Genomic DNA, 27049 nt, shown 5'->3' with positions numbered 1-27049 from the left:
GTTGGAGATGATATCCACCTCATTGAAGATGGTTTTGTATTCATAAAGCCATAGAACACAAGGATCCAATTCTTGTAGAAATGGGTTATGTCTTCCTCTCTATATGATGTTCTCATTAGGACCATGGAATATTCTTAAACTACCAACCTGAAACTCTAAGTGGAGTAAAACACTTAGCTAAATTCCTTGAATGAATTTGGTGTTATCCCATCACTTCACTAGTGTTTTAGGGGTCATTGGTTCTCTCTATAATCTTAGGCTTTCATTAGTAGCTCATGGTGTCAATCCATTTTGAGATCTCAAATCAACTTACTTAGTGCGACCTGGTTTTGTTATTAATAATAACATTCCTCCATGGATGTCAATAAAGAGGGATCACATAATATTGGAAATTATTGTTCTAGGTATATGTTTAGAATACCTTGAAAGGCCTTGTTCATGAGCAAGTTAGTCAAAGATAAACATTGTAAACTTTTACAATATTGAACAATTGCTACAAACCCTTCAAGTAGAGGTTACTTATCACATGATCTAATTTTTTGGGATCAATAATACACAAGAATAAACAAGTGATAAAAGAGTAATTTAGTTTATTGTAATAGTAACCGAAGTTACATTTGTCATTTGAAAAAGAAGTTAGTACATAAGTGAGCCTAGGCCAACCCCTTAAAAATAGCCATAAGGCCTTCCTCTTTTGCAACTCCTTGACCATAAGGGTCTAATTGAAAAACACATAGTTCCTTTAAAGATTTGTAGGTTGAGGTAACCACTTCAAGCCCTTGAACTTGAATATAATCCAATATTTGAAATTGTTTACAATAATAAGTCCATTATGCGCACTCCTCATCTTAGAGTTGGGCAGAGAGGGAGAATACTTGCTTAATGTCAACCTTGTAAATGAACAACCTTGCCTACTCATTGGTTGGACTCTCCATCACTAGTTGAAGGAGTATATGTGCCCTAAATCAAAGATGATATCTTAACATGAGTTATTGACACTTGAACATACTTGCCATGGATCTCATGGAAAAAAGATGGAGAGACTCTTTGAATATTAGGAAACATTTTCTCATACTCTACTTAATCTGTAGGTGGTAGCGCTTCAATTTTTTCCATTTATTGGGAAATCTCACCCAAAAAGTCAACTGTTGAAGAATCAATCCTATGCTAAATCACTCCTACCTTCTCATTTTTAAGATCTTTGTGAGCTTTCACCTATGACCCTTAAAGTCAGTGCCCTTTAGCACCTCGAATGGTGGAATAGGAGGTGTTGCAATAGGAGGTAAACTCCATTCCCCTTCACCTTTGTCGAGACCTCTAGATGCACCTACAATCTATAACCCTCCTTTGACTTAACACATAATTTTGTTCTTTTTTCACTTCCTTTACATACCCTCCCTTTAGGGGCATCCTCATAAGAAGAGCTTGTGGTTGAAATATTACAACAAAAAAATGGGGCACACAATCTCTTTATAGGGTTTCAAGGGAGGGGTATTGGAAAATAACCATCTTATCCCCTATAGCCCTTAAGACCTTCTCAACACATAAATGAAATGAAAAATTGATAACTAGACCCAAAGATAGATCTCAAAGTTCAAGGCCAAACCCAAATAGAAAAAATCACACCATTGATTAAGCATTGATATTGAGTTTTGGTAAAATCAAGGACCTCTTTTCAAGATCTTGACCTTGTTTTTAGCATTCTCAAATGGAAGGTTTAAAACCCATATTAAAAAGTGGATATTCTCATCTTAGCCTTTGCAACCTTTGTCCAAGACGAATTTATCTAATGGACTAGCTTGGATATTTAGGTCTTGATTTCTAGAGTACCCAATCAATGTTTTTGAGGCCAACTCCAAAGCTCCAACTAAAATTTAGTCCTATTGAAAAGGAAACTTGAAAAATCCCGCTATTTGGAGACATTTTTCCTTCCTTTTAATTGATTTACAACAAACCTCAGTGCCTCTGCTTTCTTATCTTTCTCTTCCAATTTCCAAAAAAAAATTATTAATCATATATCATAAACACTTTATATAAGTAAACATTGCAATCATTAACTTATATAACTTATAGAGTATCTTTACCCCTAAACCCATGCAAGAACCCATTGCACTCTAATATGGTTCTAATTGTCTCCTCAAAACACACCTTGCAAACTCTTACAACTCTGGGCTTCTTTGTCGAATTAGTGTATTTGGGGGAGGGTTTTCCATGTTTCCTTACCTGAAATAAATTAATTCCATATTGTAAAGAAATTTAAGTTGCTCTGTTCCTGTAATAAGACTTTATAATGGTTACAACACTCAATCAAATATTAAAATGACGAAATCTTATTTTGTTCATAACTATATTGTATTTCGAAATATCAGTTATTCGAGTAATTATAGTTCATACAATTTAGTATAGCTATAGAAATTCGTTTATCAAATTTCACGGCTCCACTAAATTTACAATTAGATTATAATACTATTATTATGGCCGACCAAGTTTTATTGTTATTTTTATTTTGGGATGGCACCAAAGGAACAAGGTTGAATTCTTCATTTGAAATCAGCCATTACCTTCTGATTCTGCATATGCACAATGTCTGACTATGAGGTATGTTTTTTCTTCATTTCTTTCATTTTCTTTAGGTTTTTTGTTAGGTGGGGTCGTTGATTTCATGGGACCTCCTCTGGAGCATCCTTTCAACAACAAAAACAGAAAACCCCTCCACCTCGGCAACAATCTAGGACTCCTAGCCTACGAACCTCTCTTTCCCTTGCATCATATGAAGCTTGTGGATCAACATACCTACGAGGGCCTAGTGAGATCCAGATCTGCATGTGGGTCCTTCGTTTCTCCACTTGGGTGTTCATTTCTGACCTCCAAAGAGGTACCCAAGTGAAGATCCACCTCCTGGTGCAGAATGCACCTTTGTAGAGGGTCGGTCAGTAACGAAATTATCATTGTTCTGCCCATCAACCCTGTGATAATTGTTCATTTTTCTGCTCACCTGTCCTTCAGGCTGTGCAACAACAGGAGGAGGAGGTTGAGCCACATTGGGAGCCACCACCACCTGTGGGGCGGGCTCTATTTTCTCAGCAGGCTTTGTGGGTGGTGGCGCATCTGAACCAAACAAATACCCCAGAGAATTATGCCCCCCTCCACTGCTCACACCACGCCCCATGACCAACTGAAAACTGTCTCACTGTTTGAGATCCAAGAAATTAAAAAATGGCACCTATGCAACTAAAATACAAATACAAAATGCCAAATATGAAACTTGAGGTTTTGTCCCTATTCCTATTGTTATAGACTCGAGAGATGTGAGTCGTGCAAAGGAATATGGGAGGAGGTAGAAAGAAGGAAATGGAGAGGTAGAAAGAAACATTGGAAGAAAGTGAATGGCCAGCGAAGACAATGGGACATAGAGTAGCCAATTCAGATCGGATCTTGCTTCAAGATGTAGCAGGGGGAGGGCTTGATGTAATTGCAGATAGAATGTGTGAACAACCAAAGGAATTTCTAGAAGATCTGGAAGCGGAGCTTTGGGTGATCCTTGAAGGCACAAGAGGTCTTCAACACAGGGAAGAATTTTCCCTTTTGCAAAAGCTTGTGTAAGGCAGGAGTGATCTTACACCTATGTCAATGTCCAGGGCACATAGTTCAGCTAGAAGTATTTGTTGCTATAAAAACAGGGATTCAAGCCTTTTTGCATCCAGATATCAGTGTCACTCAAACGGTCCTCATTGAGATATTTTCCTACAAATGATGTAGAAATATAACATGTCAGAGTCAACTTCCTGCGGATGATTGTAGTTGTGAAATTTGTCGCACCAAGAACGGATTCTGTAGCCTTTGCATGTGCGTTATTTGTAGCAAATTTGACTTTGAAGTGAATACTCGTCGATGGGTGGGTTGTGATACTTGTTCCCACTGGACACACACAGATTGTGTAATCTGTGTTAGACAAATAAGCATAGGTACTAGTCTTTTAACCATTTTTTGGGGAAGGACACACACAGATTGTGTAATCTGTGTTAGACAAATAAGCATAGGTACTAGTCTTTTAACCATTTTTTGGGGAGGAGATAAGAGTTTGCAAATCCTGTAGGTTTTCTACTTAGTTTTATTTCTTGTTTTTGTTAAGTTGGTTTTGGAGAAGAGAGTTAAGCTTAGTGTCTTGTAATCATTGACCTGGTGGATATGAAATATATCCAATTGGGACTAAAAATTATGCATTACGAGTTTCTTAAATTCCATGGTATTTAGTCTCAATCTTATTTTAAGTTTTCAGCAGAATCTTCTTTTCAGAGCTTATTCCCATTGTAATTAAGTTAGGATGCACCAAGCTTTAACATTAATTCAAGATCACCGGTACATTTTTGCATCTCTTCAACTGAGGGAAATGATTGTATTAAGGAGTGCAAGAGTTGCAAACTTTTATTATCCACGTGCCCCTTCCCTGGATTGTCAATTCCCTGTGGGGTTCTAACGTCTGTTGAATTGCTTGCTTCTAGACTTCCTAAGCTTCCACTAGATGTATAGTTGCCGAAAAATCCAGAGCGCTTCCTAACTTCCCGTGTTCTTAGAAAAAAGGTTGGATACGGTTCAAAAACATCACGGTGGCTTGTCGTTGCGTTTGCAACAAGGTTTAGCTCAAACTCAATCAACTCTGGATTCTGCAGTTCTTGCAGTACTGATACTCCGATACCCACCTCTTCAAACCTATACAGGCATAATTCTGCATCACAGTACCACAACTGAGAGAGTGGTGGAAGGTCCTTCCTACAAGTGACACACCATTTTCTCAGGTGCTTCAGGCGAGATCCTAAATATGTCAGAAGGCCAACCAGGATGTTGTCTGAATCTGCAGCCTTCCCCGTATGATCAGCCCTATTTTCACTTGTAGAACAATTATAGAAAAATTCCTTCACCAATTCTGGCACCAAGACCTGAGGCCCATACTGATAAATTTTAGAAGGGCAGCATTTTCCAATATCATTCCTTAATCTTTCATCATTTAGTCCATCCATCACCTTTTGCATTTCGGCTTCAGCCTGTTGAACCTGATTCAAGCTCTGCTTCACTGAAACTTTGATAGACCGCAAGAAATCCACAGAAAATGCTTTTCCTGATAGATGGCCGAATTTCAGCTCAATTATCATAGGACCATCAAGATAGAATCCTAGAGCTCTGGTGACATTGTCAGAAATCATTATCTTCTTTATTTTCATTTTCACTAGAACAGTTGCCAAACATGGGTTCACCGAAAAAGAACACCATGGTAATATGCTCTCTACAGTTGAATGATCCTCTTTACATTGCAGCCTGGCAGCTTCAACTAAATTGTTCAAGTAGGATACCAGCTTTATTATAGCTAGATGAGGATTTAAACAAATTCCGGTACAGCCAGCATGTTAATAAATTCTAATACTGTCAATATGCCTCCTTGCTGTGATATATTTAGTCGTTTAAAATAAGTGTTGATTCCTTTTAATATGCATATCAGGATGTTATATGTTGACTTATTGACTGTTCTGGATATGGGAGCGTGGTACAGGGTCCTCTAAAATGCTTTTCAGGTGTAGGGCCTGTAAGAGGACATCAGAACTATTAGGGTGGGTGAAGGATGTGTTTCAGCACTGTGCCCCTGATTGGGATAGGAAAGCTGTAATGTTCCCAACTGAAATTTTCCCAATTTGCATTTAAAATTTTTGAGTTTTTACTGAGTTTCAATGAGTCTTTTAGTGAACTATTTTGTCAACACTTAGTGAGTAAATTGATGTAGGTGTCCTTTTTAACTTGCAATCAATTTGCAGTTACATAAACATGAACCAGACTTCATTCCAGTGAATAGAACAGTATGTAAGACTCAGAAAAATAACACAAAACACTATTATGACTGATATTAAAGCAAATTGAAGGGTACACAGCCACCATATTAATTTTCTATAAGGGAAAATACATGATGAGAACACAACAAAGAAACTGGACTTGTTTTTCATAATATATCAGTGAAATATCAGTCATACAAGAATGTTGATCCAACCTTAATACATTGATAGCATAGCTTCCCAAATGGCCACGTGCTCGGTGCTTCCATAAACAACTCGTCCCCACTTATCAGCAGCTATATAACCCCAAAAACTTGATGCCTAGGCTTCACTGAAACGTTGTCCATGATCTGATAATAATGTCCCTTCTACATGCACCTCTGGAACTCATTCTCTGCAACCCAAAATGCTGCCACAATGCACAGGACCTACCCAATCTTAAGGAGAAAATCCACGGTCAACAAGGGTGGATTTACTCAGCTGAAAACAAAGGAAGAACTTGGCCCATGAACATGCTAACAACCACAATAAACTCACTGATATTCAGTTTGTCTTCACACCCACGCACAAAGACAAAAGAGAGGCCAATGGAGGTTAAACTTGTCCAAAATGCGTGCTACAGCCAGCAATCAAGCACAACCACTTCTCTTCAATATATTCAGTCAATGGAATGAGGAACGTTCAGCAAATAGTGCTCAGTTTATATGCCCAAACCCTTCTTCAAAAAAGAGGCAACACACACAACAGATAGAAGGGAAATGTGTCCCTTTGATGTAACATACACGGCAGGGGTATTAACAAGTATTTTGGTTCACTATTATGCATTAAATCATAGCCCCACACCAAATAGAACACAACCTCCACACTGGACTGATATCTCGCCCTTTCACTGAGTGAACTCGACCCCACAATAGTGGCTATGCAATCAACAAACCATACAGAAAACCGTGCTAATGAATAAGAGAATCGACCTCCTTCTTATTAGCAAAATAAGACCTCTGCTATAGGCTATAATTTCATCCTTCTTGAATTTTATGCTTGGGAACTAGAAACAATCTCCAGATATGCCTCTCCAACCTTGAGCTCGACCCTTCTAGCAAGACAATGATACTCGGTCCCTTGATGTAGGAGAATAGACCTGTGAATACAAGACTTTGATGTCAACAATTCCCTGCAACAATTTATGATCAGATCTTCAATATTGAATCAAACAACTAAACCAATTGAGCACCAATGGAAGATCTGATATAATCTTCCCCAATTAGCTAACTAGGGTGGCACTCGAAGTCCACCGAAATTAGCTTGAGTTTCACTTGAAACTCTTAAACTCGCTTGAGCTCCCTTCACTTATCAATGAAATAGATAGAATCGAATGAATTGAAATTGAGTCCCTCCTTTATTTATAATTCTCCATTGAGCCTCCTTCTAGCTTTTAGATTCTCCCTTTTCCCTATTATTTTATTCGTGGGGCCCATTCTCCACTTTTTCCGCCATTTGAATAAAATAATAATTTTCTGTCATTCTGATAAAATAATAATTATCCTCCCTTCTCCAATAAAATATTAATTTTCCACCATTTTATTAAAATAAGGATTTGTCTTCCTCCTCAATAAAATATTATTTTTCCACCATCCCATTAAAATAATAGTTTCTCCTTCTCTCACAAAATAATATTTCCAAAATTGGCAAAACTCCTTAGTGAATTTTCACTCACAAAATTTGGGAACATGACAGTCCTCCCCGCCTAATATTGCTTGTCCCAAGCAATCCATCCTATAGTCCAAGGTCCCAAATAAGTCTAGAGAACCCCTGTGACATATGACCCAAAATTTGCATATCTACACCAGCAGAGATAGAAGCATTGTAGCTTGTTGCTCTTTCAAGTAATGTACTCTCTTGTGACCCATGAAAATGAATCATACTGCCACAGTAATGAGTCTTTGTCCCCAGAGAGAAAGTAAAGAATACAGGAGCCAATTGTGGCTGCATGACTACAAAATCATTGTAGAATCTCTGTTTTAAGAAAACCTCCAGTTCCATAGGCAAAGCCATTAACATTCCAAGTTGTATAAGGGACTGTGTAGCAGGGGTTGCTTTCAGAACCATATCATGTAGTATGTTTGCTTGTCTGCCTACTTGTTTTTCATGTCCATTGAGAACCAAATATAAATGGCCATATAGGGACACATATACTGTAAGCACAGTTACCAGAGTACTAAAGTAAATTCCCACAGTGGTACAGTAGCATGATCTCATTTGGAAAAAGTCAAAGCGATGTCCCAAGCTATAGATATACCAACTAAATGTCTATTTACCATTTCCACTAGCTATCTTTGCCTCAAGGAGAGAAGTTTGATCAAGTCCTACACCACAACCTCTACCAACTTGGATGTATTCATGATTAATTACATTTCCTTGGCATAGGGTTGGATTAAGACCAGCAAAAATATCCTCACTCAAATTGGTCACCTTTGATGCTTTGCTTACACCTCCTCTTGTGATATGAGATAAGTGATCCAGATGCCCATGGTGAAATCGTACCTTAGGTGGGTTTGCTAGCAGCCACTGCCAAATGGTGACATTACTAGCCTCTTGATTTGATATAATTCGAGCCAATGTTGTCTTGCTGCTCATAGAGATGTGCATTCTCAGATGAGGAATTGTTGGGGGTTGCACCCCATGGTGTCCAAAATATTTCCGCAACAGATTTCTCATCTTAAAATCTCCTTCAAGATAGTTGTTTTGATTCATGTCAATTATTTGCAGATCTTCACTATGAGTAAAAATAATAGCAGAGTTTTGATTTTCCAGCTTCCCTTCACCAAGGATAGCATGTCCCGAAAGTTTGATGCGATATATTTTCTGGTCCAGCTGATCCACAACCTTAACAAGGACTGAGTAATAAAACCTTGGGGACTTATCTTTCTCTCTATCTTTTTCTTCATCAACGTAAGCAATCCATGGAGATGGGTATGTCAACATAAGGCCCAAGATGTTCTTCACCCGATCATTAGAAGATCTCTTATGTGTACCATACAATTTACATGATACAATATATGTGAATTTAAGGTCTTCCATTGTTTGCAATTGTGCCCATACTGATCTCTGATTATTTTTGTGCTCATCCTGAATAGACCTTTGTACCTTGTAGCCTTCAAAAATTTCTTCATCCTTTACCATATCCAAAAATGACTGGAGTTCTATAGCTTCCTAGTAGTACATCAGACCTCTGACTGTCTTGCTCAGAACCTGCCCTTTATTAAATGCTCAGTGCAAAGGCTTTTGCACTTTATCTTTTTGTTCTAAGACATCACCCTCTGTCTCACAACTTGCTCGTCCTAGGAAGTCCTTCCATTCAGGTCTCACAACTTGCTTATCCTAGGAAGTCCTTCCATTCACCTGTGTAGATTCCTGGCAAATCGAAAAGAATGGAGACACCATCTCCATTTTCCAGCAAAAGTTTCTTCAATGAGAAAAGAACATTCCCCTTGTAGTATGGCACCATAACACCTTTTAAGTCAGACAACCCAGGAAGGGGTTCCTTAATCCTTATTGTTCTGCTTCCAAGGGTGGTAGAATGTAATTGAATCCCATCCATAACAAAGTAAACCTTGATAAGTATAATACTTTCTTTCCTCCTGTCAGCCATTTGATCTGGGGATGGTGCTAGGAGAACTTGAGAAGGGAGTGCAACGACTTTGCCCCAGCTAACTGTTAGTCCATATTAATGAATAATGGCCCCTTGCATTTCATTCTTTGCTGCCTCATCTTCAACTCTGTACATAAAAGGGACAAAAATATCATTATGTTGCCTCGTTTGTCCTTCTTTTGTGCTTGGCCACATTGTTCTAGCACTGGCAATAGAACCAAACCGAAAGTAGCTTATTGCTGAGATTAATCTCCCATCCAGCATGAATGGAAGGGGAGCGATTTTGAAACCTGGTATATCATTGTGCCGCAATACTGGCCCTTCTTCATCCGCAAGTTTGTATGTCTTTGAATATAACCACATTGAATAAGGAATATGGTCTGCAATCTGTTCCCCATTACACCCTATAGGAAGGCGCATTTTACCAGAATCTATTTCTAATCTCGATGAGGAGACAATGTCAAAGAAATTTTCATCATGGTCCATCTCAGATACCAAAGTATGGAAAGGCATAAATGGGGGCAGCCCACGGTATATTGGAGCATGGTCAACTACCAAGGAATCTTTCTGATTATTAACAGTAAACACTACAATTTGTCCATTATAGAATTGTACCTCACTGGTGCATTCGGGCGACATAGTTTTAAACGAGGGTTTCTCTGGATAAAATAGTTGATGGATAGTAGTGTTACATCTTCCATGGTGATTTGTTACACAATGTTCTATTGCCTGCCTTGAATGATTTTCAAATTGATATAGTGTTTTAGTAGCACAATTCAGATTAGTAAATGGAATGAGCTCAACGTTAAGGCTTAACAAAACAGGTGGATTCAATTGTGGATAATCCTTTTCTTTATCCCTTTTTAAAATAGGTTTAACCATGTCAGAATTAACATGACATTTGGATCCCAAGGGAACATCCATCTCCAAACCCTTAGCTGCTTTACGTATTATTTTTGAAAATCATTTTCCCCTTGATTTTGTACTCAGAGCAAAGGCAGGAGATATACCAGATCGATCCCTCTCTTTAGCATTAGAGACAATCATGAGAAACTCTCCATTAGTTTCATTCACACCATCTTTGGTTTCACCAAAGACTGATTTGTAAAGTTCCCATATAATGCCAACATCCTTATTTTTGCTTCGATCAAACACAGTGGCGATCCCTCTCTTTATCATTAGAGACAATCATGAGAAACTCCCCATTAGTTTCATTCACACCATCTTTGGTTTCACCAAACACTGATTTGTAAAGTTCCCATATAATGCCAACATCCCTATTTTTGCCTCGATCAAACACAGTGGCTGTCCAACTTCTTTTCTGCCTCCCTTCTATTGTATTCGATAGAAGTGTTCATTTGTAGATAAAAAGCCATGATCCATGATAAGTCGAGTTCTATCACCTCCCACAAAATTAGACATTAAAATTGTTTTGTTCTTTCTGCATTCTTCACTGCATGACTTAGGGGTACGTTCTATTACTCTGGAAGTAGTACTAGTTTCCTTGTCTGTCATACTCAAAATGCTATTGGATGCAAGTACCTTGATAACAATCAGTTCTCCAGATGGCAAGTTATTAACCTCTGGTAGCCCAACTTGCTTGTTTTGCGAAATAACCCTTTCATTAGGATAAAACCCATGCCTTGTTGCCTTAGGAAAGCTTTGATCATTCAAGTGGAAATCCCTTTGGGTGTATCTTCCTCCAGAATCACTATCCACTGTGTCCTTGCTCCCTTTAGATGTGCCTTTGAGAGCTTCAACTGCATCTGAATTCCCTACTAGTACGGAATCAGCTGCATTCAAGTCTGTCTCTTCAACTGAATGCATTAAATCTTCAGTTCTGCTAGGATCCTCAACTGCCTTTTCCTCTTCAAGGTCTCGGGTTTGGGGCTTGCAATTTCTCTCTTCTTTCCTTGCTAATAGCCATGCTACCATGAATTTTTCCAACCATGAATTTTTCCACTTCTAGGGTAGTTCTAGCATACCACTCCATCAATTCATGTGTTTTCCTTTGCTGCCATCTAGCTGCTATGAGACCCTCCATATTTTCCATGATACCTTCGATTTCTTCCTCTGGTTCACTTGTCTTTAGGCCCATAGCTAGCCAAGATGCTCTGATACCACTATAATGTTCCCAGCTGAAATTTTCCCAATTTGCACTTAAAATTTATGAGTTTTTACTGAGTTTCAATGAGTCTTTTAATGAACTATTTTGTCAACACTTAGTGAGTAAATTGATGTAGGTGTCCTTTTTAACTTGCAATCAATTTGCAGTTACATAAACATGAACCAAACTTCATTCCAGTGAATAGAACAATATGTAAGACTCAGAAAAATAACACAAAACACTAATATGACTGATATTAAAGCAAATTGCCCCGGATGCGGGTGACACGGCAGCAGAAAACGAGGAGACACATGCCAGGCATGTGCTGCCTCAGGTGTAAGGACATTCTCCTCTGTCAGTTCGCCGCCATGGGATATATGGCTAGGCTCACCGCAGGTCGGCATTCATTGCCGCATTCAAGCTGCTGGTCCGATAGCAGAGAGCAGTTATGGCGTTCGAGGATCGAGATTTGGTTGCAGGGTTTAGAAAAGGCGATGAGGGGGGTCAGCACAAGCTGCTTCATGCTTGGCGTTCGGCATTTTTCGCTCAGGTGTTTGCATGGTCTCCGGCCCTCCGGGAGACATTATCCACTGCTCCATTGTTTACCGTATGCAATTTCGGGACTGAAAGGCCTTTGTGTGTATTTCGCCTCTGTTTCATTTCTAGCCACCTGCTCGCCTCTCTGCCATTTCCGCCTCCCCACCCCGTTCCGCTCTGTAGCCTCAGCGTTCCGGCAACAATGGTCCGGCCTCGAGAGCGAATGCTCAGCCGACGAGGCACTACACGAGGTGGCTCCTCTCGGACGCCTGCTGAAGGTCCTCAGTCCTACTGTTGTCGTTGCCGCTGCCATAGCTTTCCTGCAGCTCATCCTATCCAATCCAGACAATTCTTGGACTCTTACAGCTCAGACCCGGACTCAGTTCCTTCACCAGCATTTGGCTCAGCCATTTTTGCCTTCAATAGCTCGATGGACAGACCCCATATCAATGCCCATGTCTCAGTACTATTTCTGGAGGAGGCACAATCCGTCAATGTTGAGCACCGCGACCAAGGGATGCAACAGGGCGAAAGGCCAGAATTGGTCCAGGCCTCGCCTGGGAAGGAAGCGGATATGGTCCAGGCCTCACCTGGGAAGGAAGCGGATCAGGCCCCCAACCTTCCTCAGCCTCAGGAGGCATCTACGTCCAAGCAGGTCGACACCAACCTTGACCCCTTCCCTTCTGCGGAGCAAATTGGACGATTCGGATGGTTCCCGATCGTCGAAGAGGAACCGGAGGAGTAGCTGGTCTCCCGCGCAGATTCACCAGCCTCAGCGACTCTCAGGTTTTGATTCGGCGTTCGGTTCATATTATCAGTTTTTAATGCTTGTTAGTGTCAAGGTTTTTGAAGCCCCTGCGTGGGATAATGTTGCTGGTATTTTGCTACCCCTGCGTGGGCTTTCTAGTTTGATATGGATAATGTTTTTTGAAGATCAAGGAACCCCGCTATGGAAGGTCTTAACTAGTCTTGGCACCTCTGCGAAGGTAGCCCATTTTGATCTCAAACAGACCAGAGTGCCAAAATCAGGCCTGTGAGGATGCATCTCTGTGACTGTACTGTATTTTTGTTCTGTATATAATAGATTAGTATTTTAGCGAGAAAAAAAAAGATATTAAAGCAAATTGAAGCGTACACGTCCACCATATTAATTTTCTATAAGAGAAAATATATGATGAGAATACAACAAAGAACCTCAACTTGTTTTTCAGAATATATCAGTGAAATATCAGTCATACAAGAATGTTGATCCAACCTTAATACATTGATAGCATAGCTTCCCAAATGGCCACATGCTTGGTGCTTCCATAAACAACTCGTCCCCACTTATTAGTAGCTATATAACCCCAAAAACTTGATGCCTAAGCTTCACTGAAACATTGTCCATGATCTGATAATAATGTCCCTTCTACATGTACCTCTCGAACTCACTATCTGCAACCCAAACCTCTGCCACAATGCACAGGACCCACCCAATCTTAAGGAGAAAATCCACGATCAACAAGGGTGGATTTACTCAGCTGAAAACAAAGGAAGAACTTGGCCCATGAACATGCTAACAACCACAATAAACTCATGGATATTTAGTTTGTCTTTCACACCCACGCACAAAGACAAAACAGAGGCCAATGGAGGTTAAACTTTTCCAAAATGTGATAGCCAGCAATCAAGCACAACCCCTTCTCTTCAATATATTCAGTCAATGGAATGAGGAACGTTCTGAAAATAGTGCTCAGTTTGTATGCCAAACCCTTCTTTAAAAAAGTGGCAACACACACAACAGATAGAATGGAAAGGTTTCCCTTTGATGTAACTCACATAGCAGGGGTATTAACAAGTATTTTGCTTCACTACTATGCATTAAATCACAGCCCCACACCAAATAGAATGCAGCCTCCACACTGGACTGATATCTCGCCCTTTCACTGAGTGAACTCGACCCCATAGTAGTGGTTATGCAATCAACAAACCATACAGAAAATCGTGCCAATGAATAAGAGACTCGGCCTCCTTCTTATTGGCTAAATAAGACCTCTGCTATAGGCTATAATTTCGTCCTTCTTGAATTTGATGCTGGGGAACTAGAAACAATCTCCAGATCTGCCTCCCCAACCTTCAGCTCGGCCCTTCCATCAAGAAAATGATACTTGGCCCCTTGATGGCAATTTTTTTTGTTATATAAATTCTTTTGATGCACAATATTCAGTTGGTAATCTTACTATGCCATCTAAATTCTCTATTTTCTTTCCTTACATTTTGGCTTTGTCATGCTTATAAACCCATGTAGCAAGTCTTAGGCATATTGGCCCAACCAAAAGAGTTATAAAAATATTGTTTAGAAATGTTAATTGAATCTACTACTTGCCTGTGTGGTTATAAGACGAAGTGGGCTGAACCTTGTAGTAAAACACCACTTTTTGAATTGAAATGCGAAATAGAACCTTTATTTTGAAAGAAATTGCACTTCACAGGGATGGGATATTTTCTTTTGTGTGACATCTTTCCCTCCAAATATTCATGCATGCCATTTGTGGGTTTATTATAAATGTTAAGGATTTTATGCAGCAGGCTCTTGGATACAATGTGTAGAGGATGAAAGATGGGTGAAGGATGTGTTTCAACACTTGCCCCCATAGTCACCGCATTCTCCTACATTCTATGATTAAATTTGAAATTGGCCGAATTTCAAGAAAGGACGAACAAATTTGTTCAAATTCGCCCATTAAATTCGGTTTTAAAATCATTCGGTTTTACAGATTTTAAGGTTTTCACACGGTATGGCTCACCAAAACCCACAGGGTCATCAAAGAGTGTCATCTTCTCTGGCCAACCGGGTTGACTTGCTCATTACGCGCTTGCATATTGGGTGCCTCTGACCATGCCCATGCTCACAACCGCGAATTTACAGTATTGTAGGGGAGGGACGGCATTACCTGTGCACCCTCCCCGCCACGTCGCCTGCCGCCACGTGAACGCTCGTGAAGACCGTACGACACCTGTCCACCGTGGAGGTCCACATGTTGGGCATCGTGTCATGTACTTAGGTTTACTTTCCGCACCGTTTCCAAGGTTTGTTTGGGGTCATTGCTGCGATGTTCCATTTTCCCTTTGTCTTTCTGCTCGGGGCCGTTTGTTGGGTGAAGCCCTCCGCCGAATATGGCGCGGGACGGCCCCAAAACCTGCGCGCTTCGTCTAGTATGCAGGTGCTGATGTCCATGTTTGTTCAAGGTTTAGGGTTTATGGTTGGAACATCACTTCTGGCTTTCTTGTGGTTTTCCGCCTGGATTTGTTGGTCGTTCTGGACCGCTAGTTGTTTAGGGTTTCTTTGGTGGTGGTCTTATTCGCAGTTTTTGTTGTTTGGGGAGGAGCCGGTTGCAGTTTTACCGAGTTCAAGGTCGAAGGTTTTTTTTAAGAGGTAATTGCAGGTTTTGTTGTTCTGTGCTGGTTTTTTTGGTTGTTTTCTGTTGTCTAATGGCTTATTTCTTCTCGTTGCAGGTGTGGAGAAGGTCTGGCGAAGGTGTGGTGAGCTCCGGAGAAGGTCGGCGACCATCCATGGCCTCTATCTGGTAGGATTTTAATCCTACCAGCAATTTCTCTGTGTGTTTCAACACAAACAACCCTATTTGGAATTTTTGTAAACTTTCTATGGCAGGTTTTGAGGGTTTAGGGTTACAGGGATCTTTCATCCCTTTTTTGTGGATATTTTGATGTTGTTTGTGGCTTTTCATGCTGGTATTTGTGAAATTTTTGTTGTTAGGTTTCACTTGGAACATCCAGTTTCTTCGGCGGAGGGCTTCGCCCAACAACCGGCCCTAAGCAAAAAGACAAAGGGAAAATGGAACATCGCAGCAATGACCCCAAACAAACCCTCGAAACCCTACGTCCAGAGTCTGTACCTCAACAATAACCTTTTTACAGGGGCAGTTCTTGAAGAATTCACCAACAGGCTTGTCTCGGCAGATATTCAAGTCCTATACCTTCAACTAAACTATCTTACTAACATTACTCTCAAGCCCTCCACCATGCTGCCTATCACAAGCTCTCTGTGCATTCATTACAACTGCATGCTGCTTCCCATTCAACCCCCATGTCCATTCAAAACAGAAAAGCAGAAGAAGAGGCCTACATACCAATGCAACTTGATGGGCTAACTAGCCTTGCATCCAAGGAAAAATCTTATTTCAATGGCCTCAGCAGGCTCAAAGTCCTACAGCCAAAGCCACAAACCCATTCATAATAGCCTGCTATTCTTTGCAGGTGCTGAAATTAGTGTATATCCAATTTGTTTTCTTTTATTATATCTTTAAATCAAATTTGTCCTCTTTTATATCTCTCTACATATGAAATCCTTAGAGTTATAGAAAGAACAAGTCTCTGCAATGTGGGTTTTGCTGAATCTTTGCAGTGTAGAGCTGGAATTTATCCTTTTGGTGCAGAGAAGGGAAATAAAATGAGTTGTAACTGCTTGGGATTATGGATGACTGTATTTCCTACAACAATTTTGTAACGGTTTGGGATAATGGACGATTGTATTTCCTACAGCCTTAAAATCTTATAAGGGTTGTATATAACTTTTTAGGGGATAATGAAAAACTGCTGGTTTGTGGATAAATGCAGAGTTTTGGTTTCTTGCATGCCTCTAATTTATTATTTTTATGAAAATGCTTTATTGCAGTTAATAATCTAAGGTTTTAGGCCAGTTTAAATAGGATCATGAAGAATGGTTGATTTATACATAAATGCCTAGCATTGGTGTCTTTCATGGTGATTGTTTTTAGGTTGTAGGTCAGTCTAAAGAAGATCATGGAGAATGGCTGATTTGTGAATAAATGTGCAGCAATGATGTTCAATTTTTAGTCATTTATGCTAATTGTTTTTAGGTTGTAGGTCAAGTTGAAGAAGTTCATGAAGAATGGTTGATTTATGGATAAATGTGCAACAATTTTTTAGTGTCTTTCATGGCAATTGTTTTTAGGTTACAAGGATCATGATAAATGGTTGATTTATGGATAAATATGTAGCTATGGTGGTTCAATTTTTAGTGTCTTTCATGGTAATGTTTTTTAGGTTGTAGGTTAGGTTGAAGAAGTTCACGAAGAATGGTTGATCTATGGATAAATGTGCAGGTATGGTGTTCAATTTTTGGGGTCTTTCATGGTGATTGTTTTAGGTTGTACATCAGGTTGAAGGGGATCATGAAGAATGGTTGCTTTATGGATACATGTGTAGCAATGGTGTTCAGTTTTTAGTGATTGTTCAATTTTCAGGGGATCATGAAGAATGGTTGATTTATGGATAAATGTGTAGCAATGGTGTTCACTTTTAATGTCTTTCAGAGTGATGGTTAATGTGTCTTTTATAGCGCTTGTTTTAGAAAATAAGAGATTCCTCAAAAGAATCCCATCTTTGAATTGTGTGGATGCCCAAATCCTGTAAAAGTGTGGTCCAGATTCCTTGTGCAGCATAACATTGTGTAAATCTATGATCCACTGTTTCTTGTTGTTGTCTACACAGGTTACAACTATTAGGACCTACAAAATCTCTTTTTTGTAGATTCTCCTAGGTTAATATATTATTGTGTAGGGCTAGCTAGGTGAAGCATTTTAATTTGGCTAGGATGGGCCATTTCCAAATACAATAGTTCCACCATTTGTGATTTGGCTCCACCTTTGAATATAGAATTGCTTGATATGTCAATCGGGGTTTTACCTCTCCAAAGGATGTATCCCAGCTCCAAATCAAATGGTCCTTAGAATTGTTTACTCTAATTCCATTTAGGTTTATCTCTAATATAAAATTCTTCCATTCCTCTGCTGGGATTCCTTCCATTCCCAACTCTAATGAGGTTAGCTAGTAGTTTCCGGAGGACAAAGAGGAGCCACTTGTTTTGATATTATGTAAATGGACAATTCCTTTGGGATTAACATAGTTAATTAATTCTAGAGAAAACTTGTAGGCGCGACCTTCTCCAATGAAAGGGTCCTTACCCAGGACTCTTTGTTTGTCATCCCCAACTTTCCAAGCGAGCTAGTTAAAGAGAATGGGAAAAGATGTAGTGAGATCTTTCCAGACAATGGAGCCTCCTTTGACCAGATTTTTTGCATATCCTTTGATCTAGTCCACTATAGACTTGTGATTTAATTACTTTCCTTTTATAATCTGACTCCATAGACCCCCACCGAACAGGGCTCTCCACATGTTTTTTAGAGATAAAGATTTTGCAAAACATGATAGGTTTTTAAATCCCCATCCTCCAAGGTGTTTGGGGATAGATAGTGCTAGCCAATTGATAAGATGGATTCCCTCCTTACTATTTTTTCCTTACACCCATTGTACATTACTGTCTCTTATACCCCTTCAATGACAACCTTTTCTAGATTTCCTTTTGCAATTGCATCAAAGTTCAAGCTGTAGATTTCTTCTAAGGAGGTTTCCATTGTTCTCCTGGGGACCAGTCAGCTATCCTTGACTGCATAGCTCCAATAGATGTTTGCCCTGTGGCTCCTTAACCTGTCCATCTTCTTGGGAAATCACTTTGTCCTCTCAAAGTCTCAGCCTAATCAGCCTAATCCAATAAATGTGCTATCTCTGATCAAATCCCCTTTTTCCAAAATCTGGTCCAGAAGGAATCTTTTTCTTCACTGGTAGCCCCTGAGCAATGCTTGGATGTAACAGTCCTTAACCAAGAAAGAGCATTTGTCTTTGTTAATCCAACACAGTTTATTCAAGCTTTGGCATATGAAGAACTTTCCTTTGGTCAAGATCTTCCTGAAGGATCTTTACTTCTGTTGAGTTACCAGATAATGGTCCTGGATTTTCCTCGAAACCTCACCAATTTCTTAAAATTGGCTGTTGATTTGAATTATATTTCAGTAAGTTTCTTCTCCAATTCATCCTTTTTCTATGAGCTGACTAGATATCCTATCCAGACTTGGAATTTTGGATAGAGCCTGATGACCCTGCCACTGATTATCTTACGGTGTTGTTTTGATTCAATTGTCTATTGAGCTACATGTTATCCCTAATGTTTCTATAAGGCCAAAATACTCTATCTTTGCTGATGGAACAACCAACTTGCATTATTAATATTGGCTGTGAATATATTTGACATATCTTCCAAGTATTTGGTGTCAGAGCTTAGCATACATGGATTCTATGGAATAGACTTGAAAGCTATGGACAGCTATAGCCACGTTTTAGAATATTGTGAACATCAACCAGAGAGATGACTACAGAATGTTCTTACATAAAACCATCAGAGAATATTTTAGTCTAGGTCAACATGAGTTAAGGAGTCCATCTTGGGATATAAATTCAGTTAAGCAAAGAGTTCAACTTGAGCAACTGTCTCTAATGGTTTGGAATCTTGGATTTACATTGATGTACACGTATAATTTTCATTCAAACTTTCATATTTTCTGTATTTTTCTATATTATATAAACTACAATAAACTGATTTAAGTCGCAGACATAAGATTAGAGATAGATTTGCTAATAAAAAGAGCACTGGTCACAAAGGCTAGTCAAATTGAAAAGTTGTTTTATACAATGTATATAAGATATACCTCAGTTCTCATGACTGATTCATTTAATAGACTATAGATGTTCCTTCTAAAATGGATTTTGGCTACAATGTCGCACACATTATGAAATAAAACAACCTAGGTTGTAAGCCAAAATGTTTCTGTGACAAGAAAAAGATACAATCCATCCAAAATCCACATCATAATGTGGTTAGAACCAAAAACATATGACACCCCTATTCTTTATGGCCCTGAGAATCTTGAGTGCCAAAACTCCCCGAGTTACCTTCTTGAGCCAGGTAGGTTGGCCTACCAGTCAAGGGTTGATTAGGAAATGGTTGATTGCTGCCATATGATTGATTCCAATTTGCAGCTTCCAACCATGGAGGTACTGAGTACCCATACCTCACATTTGCACTATTGACCCCTGCATTAAGTGGAGGTGTGTAATGAGCATACAGAGAATTGACACCAACTCTGGTAGGAACAAGGCAAGTGGGTAAACCCTCAGTTTGATATTGAGGCACTTGAATGTTTATGAGATCTTGGAATAATGGTGTATTATCTACAATGGAGTCCAATGAGTTTGAAATAATCCTGGTTTCATCAGCTATACTTGTATCGTTGATCATCCCTTGTTCCTTTTCAAGCATTTGTTGTGCCTTTCGTTTTTCCTTTTCCTGTCTTGCCATTTGCTTTTGTTGGTCCTTAACTTGCCTTGCTTTATCTCTTTCAATCCTTTCATCTGCTCGACGTTGCGCTGCAACAATCCTTGCTGCCTTCTTCTCCTTGACTAGATCCTTCTTTTTCTGTTTTAATTCTTGCATTTCAAATTTCTTTTTTTCAAACTCAACTAACAGGTTTATATAGTCCTCTGAGGTGAGTAACTGTGAGCTTCGACCCAAACGAAGACTACCCGGTGCACCTTGCTTTTTTTTCATTGATACTCTCTCTACTAGTAGCTTTAGGAACCGTCCATGTGTCTTCACCACCCCTCCCACCTGCATGTCATTGCTTGGTACTTCCCTTTCAGTATCTGTTGGAACTGATTGAACTATATCATTATCTTCATTTGATGCCTCATTATGTCCTTCATCTTCTTCCATTGATCAATTGTCCACAAAAAAATGAACAATTTCACTGTTCAATTCTGCTGGTTGTGAGGGCATGTTCATGCTTTCTTCATTGGTTGCTGAGACATTATGTGCATTCATATTGATCATTGCTTCTGCTAACCATGAAGGTGGGGTTACTTGGCTTGGCAATGTCAATTGGTCATTGTCAACTGCATGTTCAACAATGTCATTAATAATATCAGCGACAAGAATTTCATGTTCTTGAGTTGGTGGAACGATCTCCATGTTATTGCGAATTTGTTCATGGTTATATTGTGTTTCACATATAGTTTCATCATATTCAGCATATAAGTGTCCTTGAGATAGGGAAATCATATTACCAGCTGCAACAACATCATCTTGGTCATCTACTTCTTGCACTTCAACACCTGTTTGGGCATTCCCTTCTTCCTGACCATCCACATGAAACGCTTGGCTACAACCAGTATCATGCATAAGAGCATCATAGTTCAGTGGCCATATTCCTGTCCTCCTAAAGCCAGCCTTGATATTTGATGGTGTCAAAGCCCTTTTAAAAGCTTTACTTGCAAGCTCTGCTAGCTCGAACCTTTTCACCTCAACCCCTGGATTCTTTGCCATCCATGCAGCGCGCTCCGACTTGAAATAGTTCTTGAAAGGGCCAAACACACTAACATCAAGGGGTTGCAGTCTGTGAGTGGTATGAGTGGGCAATGTCAACAGGTCGATGCCTAAATTGTTTGCTTCCTCAATTGTTTGTACAACCATGTGGCTCCCATGGCCATCTAATATCAATAGGTGTCTATTATTAGGCGAGACGCCACCTGGTACCGATGCAGCAAAGTGAAAAAGCCAACTTAGAAACAGTTCTTTAGTCATCCATGCATGGGGATGTGCAGCCATGCATGCACCTGGTTCACAGTTCTGTATATAGTTTTTCAGTTGATTTTTACCTTTGAATAGATAAAATCCTGGGATTGAAGTACCAATTGCATTGACACAACATAAAATAGTTATCCACTCCCTGCTCTTAGGCAAAATCTTTGGCACATTTCGGCTCCCTCTCTTGGCAATTACCCGCATGCCACAATTCCTCCCTGCCTGTAAACTTGTTTCATCACAGTTCCATATATGGTCTGCTCCATAAGAATGTTTATCGTAAGCACTAGAAAGTGTGTCATAGAACTTTTGCACAACTGCAGGGTGCAAATTTAATGCTCTGTCTCTGTCAAGGCCCTCAACAGTATGCAATACAAGTTCTGGATGCCTTTTTTTAAACCCAAACCACCATGATTTACCAGGAAACCCATCTTTGAATGGGTTTGGCCTCCCTTGACAGATTTGAGCAACTATTGATTTGAGTTGTATCAACTCTAGCCCATGTCCCAATTGGGCCATCTCCTTACACCACTCAACCACCTCGGCCTCCTCCTCCTCAGTCATAACTGTAAGAGGCCCTCTATGTTTTGTATGAGTCAGTCCATTTATCCAATAATGTATTGATGAGGGAGGAATACCATGTTTTTTTGTAGATGCCCGAACTGAGTATCCATTAAACTCTATGTCGTCAATTGCAACTAACATTTGTTCTTTTGTCCATCCTCTTATAGCACTGATCTTTTTAGTTGAGCTTGCTCCTTGGACTGTTGTTGATGGTGGTTATGTGGCTAATGGTGTGTTAACATCAGCTGCTGTCACATGGTCATCCTCAACAATGTTCCCTGGTGCATTGTTGGCATTGACATCAGTTGTCCTGTCCTCATCAGACGATGTGCATCGCAGCTGCGCACCCCTTGTCACTCTCTTGCCACTTCTCCTTGTACGAGCAGTATAACTTCCTTTTGCCATAGATGCAACATCCTGTAAAATTATTGCATGCATTTAAACATTAGAATATTTGTAAATTATGCTTTCATACAAGGCAAAAATACTTCTGCTTTATTACATGAAATTATCAACATGTATGTTACAGGAAATCAAATTGCATTACTTCGTAGTCTCTCATTGCAAATTACTTCGTAGTCTCTCAATTGCCTCCCTGTTCATCAGTTTAGCAACTTTTATATGGATATCTGCTAATGGGCTTCAAGTAGGATTCTATGATAGAAGTTGCAGTGCAGTTGAAGGCATTATTCAGCAATCAGTTTCCAAGGCTTTTGCTCAGAATTCCCTTATAGCAAGCTGGGCTTATAAGGATGCATTTCCATGACTGCTTCGTTAATGTAAGGATAGGAACTAGCTAAGACATAAGCAAGTGAAATGTGCACATATATTTTGTTTCAAATATCATTTTCCATTTTTTTTGATGTTTGGCATTGCCAAAAAAGTCTCAGTACTGCAACTTCTCCATTGCAGTACATGGCCACCATTCCAGACATAGTAATTAGTTTGGAAACTCAAACAAAATATGGTCATATGATCCAGAAGAGTGCTATGCCTGTCATAATCACAGTAAGGCTGGGCATAAATTCTATGTTGGGAACAACTTGCAGCTGTGATCAGCCTTGGAATGGACTTATCAGTCATAAAAAGTTTTAGAAAATTGAACTGAAAAAATTAAGTATGTTGAAGGCATTCATTTTTTTTATTTTAAGGAATGGTTTTAACTTTTCTAAATAGCTATATTTAGAACCTACTTTTTATTCAATGGCTGTTTGTGAAACCATCCAGCTATCCTTTTAGCAGTTATGGCTAGACAGATCATGTAAGAACTCTGATAAATGAAAACAATGAAAACAAAACTGTAAGAAGAATGAGTTTCAATGGCTGTTTGTGAAACCATCCAGCTATCCTTTTAGCAGTTATGGCCAGACATATCATGTAAGAAATCTGATAAATGAAAACAATGAAAACAGAACTGTAAGAAGAATGAGTTGTAATTGATATAACTAACCTAGATATATTGGCAACTGTTTTGTGATGTTGTCTTCAAGTTTGCTGAATAGTTTGAAAGCATAAGATGCAACTTCAATAGTGGGTGGACTTCTTTTATAGTTTTTGGCACTTGAATTTAATTGGTGGACATGGATGCACATGGATTGCAATGGCTTCATTTTGAATGTGTGGTCTGGATTTAATTTGATGTGATCTAATGGTTGGGAATTGGTTATTTGTTGATCCATGTGCTTTGATCTGTTTTAATGAGAAATAGAGTGAGTTGGGTGTCATTTATTGCAATTATTGGGTCTAGGTGTCATTTATTGAACAAAGTGGGTTTAAATGTTATTGGGTTGGGTGTCATTTATTGAACATAGGGTGTTTAGTTGTTGAACAACACAACAGTTATCGCTGACATACATTCCCTTTTATTATGTGCAGGTAGGGATATTTATTTGGGATACAAAGCTTTAGTTCTGATGAGTGGGGGTTGAAGTGACTGCTACTTTGTACTTCTGGAATAGACCATTTTGGAAGCCTTTATGGTTTTAGCTGTTTTCTAGTTGGGTCAATATGGTTTGCAATTTTAAGTAGTAAGATACTATTTATGGACAGTTGTGGGCCCAGTCAATGTATGGGGAAATTTTGGACATAAATTAATACTTATTTCTGCTTAATGTTATTTATTTTTGTTTAAATATTGGTTTCAAAAGTCTCAATTTATGGTGGTTTGGTGGGACCAGTACTATATCAATTACTGATCCCTGCACAACATTAGGAATCTCTCCCCTATCTTTTCTCCGCGAATTTGCAGTATTGTATCTTTGCTGAGCATGTTAAATTAAATAAAGTCAACTTCTATGATATATAAATTTAATATATAAATTAACATAAAATACAAATACTTTTTTATTAAGGTTATAAATTAATAGAAAGTACAATAGTATTTTTAGGTTGTAAGTTAGTTTAAATTTATATATATTAAACTTGAAGTTATATCAATTATAATTATAAAATTTTGAAATTTATTTTTATAATTATAAAAATTATATTAGTAAAATTATATAATTTTAATATATATATATATATATATATATATATATATATATATATATATATATATGAATTAAATGGCGAATTTTATCAATGATATTGGTTAGACAATTTTTTTTCAAACTTTATTGTTATCGATTTCGAACATGAACACGAACCAGGTGACTTAGCTTGCCCCTGATTGAGATAGGAAAGCCCTCATGAAGGGTTTTGATGGTGTTCGAAGGATATTTCATGGAAGTGAGGACTCCAAGGGCAAAAAACTATTTTGGAAGTCTAAAGAATTATTGGAAAGTTTGAAGACTAGAGCTGTTGATGAGGCTGCAGTTTGCAAAGTGTGATGCAACATTTCTTTCAAGGTTTGGTTTCTCCAACACATGGAAATTTTTTTTGTTATATAAATTCTTTTGATGCACAATATTCAGTTGGTAAGCCTACTATGCCATCTAAATTCTCTATTTTTTTCCTTACATTTTGGCTTTGTCATGCTTATAAACCCATGTAGCAAGTCTTAGGCATTTTGTCCCAACCAAAAGAGTTATAAAAATATTATTTAGAAATGTCAATTGAATCTACTACTTGCCTGTGTGGTTATAAGACAAGGTGGGTTGAACCTTGTAGTAAAACACCACCTTTTGAACTGAAATGCTAAATAGAACCTTTATTTTGAAAGAAATTGCACTTCACTGTGATATTTAGATTTTTTGAAGCTTGTTGTACTTTTACAGGGATGGAGATATTTTCTTTTGTGTGACATCCTTCCCTCCAAATATTCATGCATGCCATTTGTGGGTTTGTTATAAATGCTAAAGATTTTATGCAGCAAGCTCTTGGATACAAAAATTCATATAATGTACTGGGGAATCAACGACCAACTCTCCTTCTTATTCATGGTTTCAAAGCAGACACCCTCTTGGGATGGGATACCCAAATTTGTGAGCTCGGGAAGCACTTCGATCTCCTCATCCCGAACCTCCTATTCTTCGGGAACTCCACCACCACGAGCTCTGAGCGCATTGAGCTCTTTCAAGCAGAGTGCATGAAGAGTATGGTGGAATATCTTGGGGTGCAAAGTGTGATCGTGGTGAGGCACAACTACGGTGGCTTCGTTGCCTTCTGGATGGCGCACAAATACCCTAATCTCATCCAACACCTAATTATCATCAGCTCAACAATTTGCATGACGTCGTCGACAAACAATATTCTTCTCAAATATTTGGGCTCCGACAACTTTAAAGACCTAATTATCATCAGCTCAACAATTTGCATGACGTTGTCGACAAACGATATTCTTCTCAAAGAGTTGGTCTCTGACGAGATTAAAGACGTTCTAATTCCCAACAATTCTGGAGACATGAGAAAAGGCATGAATATTACATTTTACAAGATGTCATGGCTTCCAACTTGTATATATGAGGACCTCCTTCAGGTATTGTTTGGTTGTTTCCTTTGGAACGAAATGTTAAGTTATTATGTTTAATTTGTTAAGTTATTTTGTTTAATTTGAATTTGAATGCTTGGTAGACCATAGGAGGAAACAAAGAGAAGAGACTAGAGTTGTTGAATGCTATTGTCATTGGTTCAAATAATTCGCACTTACTGCCCACAGTAAACCAAGTTTGTTTCTTTACGATACATTGGATTTAATGGTGTACAATTAGTATGTGCTCCATGATTGTAGATTTCAGAAATATTATGAAAATGGATGGACAGTTTCTTTATGATACATTGGATTTAATGGTGTACAATTAGTATGTGCTCCATGATTGTAGATTTCAGAAATATTATGAAATTAGATGGACAAAATTTTAGGGACAGAAGAAGAAGGGAGGTTAATTGTTTGAATTAGTTGTTGTATTGGAATTCCAAAATGCCTATCCTTTCCAGATATCGTAAATGCTAGAATATCCCAATAAATACCAGTGAGGTCAAATAGTTAACCTCTATGTTGTCTGAACTAAGTCAATTGTTTAACCTAGGTGCTATATGTGGCATTTCAAAATTGTTATCCTTATCTAGATTGTAATGCTGGGAATATCCCAATAGATAGCAGTGAGGTCAAACAATTGAGCTCACTGCAGTGTAATTATTTTAAAAATCTGCAATCAAAATAAATTCATCATTCCAAAATATTAAATAAGGATACACTAATGTATCCATTTGTTTCAAATATTAAATAAGGATACATTAATGTATCCATTTGTTTCAAATTATTGATGTTTGTAATTATTGATGGAAACTTAAGGTTTTTGTGTTTCCATGAAATCAAACAGGACGTTCTAATAGTTTGGGGAGAGAAGGATCAAACCTTGGATGCTCTTGGATGCTAATGGAAGACTTTGCAACAATTTTTTCTCAAGAGAATTTAACTTCTTTTTAGCTACATGGAG

General features: G+C 38.7%; 2 pseudogenes; one reads left to right on the top strand and one right to left on the bottom strand.

The window, feature by feature from the left end:
* Positions 1–2617: 2617 nt before the first annotated feature.
* On the bottom strand, positions 2618–3217 carry LOC149217746 (protein SPIRAL1-like 1 pseudogene; annotated as a pseudogene).
* Positions 3077–25000, top strand: LOC149217745 (OBERON-like protein; annotated as a pseudogene).
* Positions 25001–27049: the final 2049 nt, after the last annotated feature.

This window comes from Pinus tabuliformis, chromosome 1_1, assembly GCF_031772625.1.
Source record: "Pinus tabuliformis cultivar Carrire ecotype Pingquan chromosome 1_1, CPIR1, whole genome shotgun sequence".
Classification (NCBI taxonomy): domain Eukaryota; kingdom Viridiplantae; phylum Streptophyta; class Pinopsida; order Pinales; family Pinaceae; genus Pinus; species Pinus tabuliformis.
This window is presented reverse-complemented; position numbering and strand designations above follow the sequence as displayed.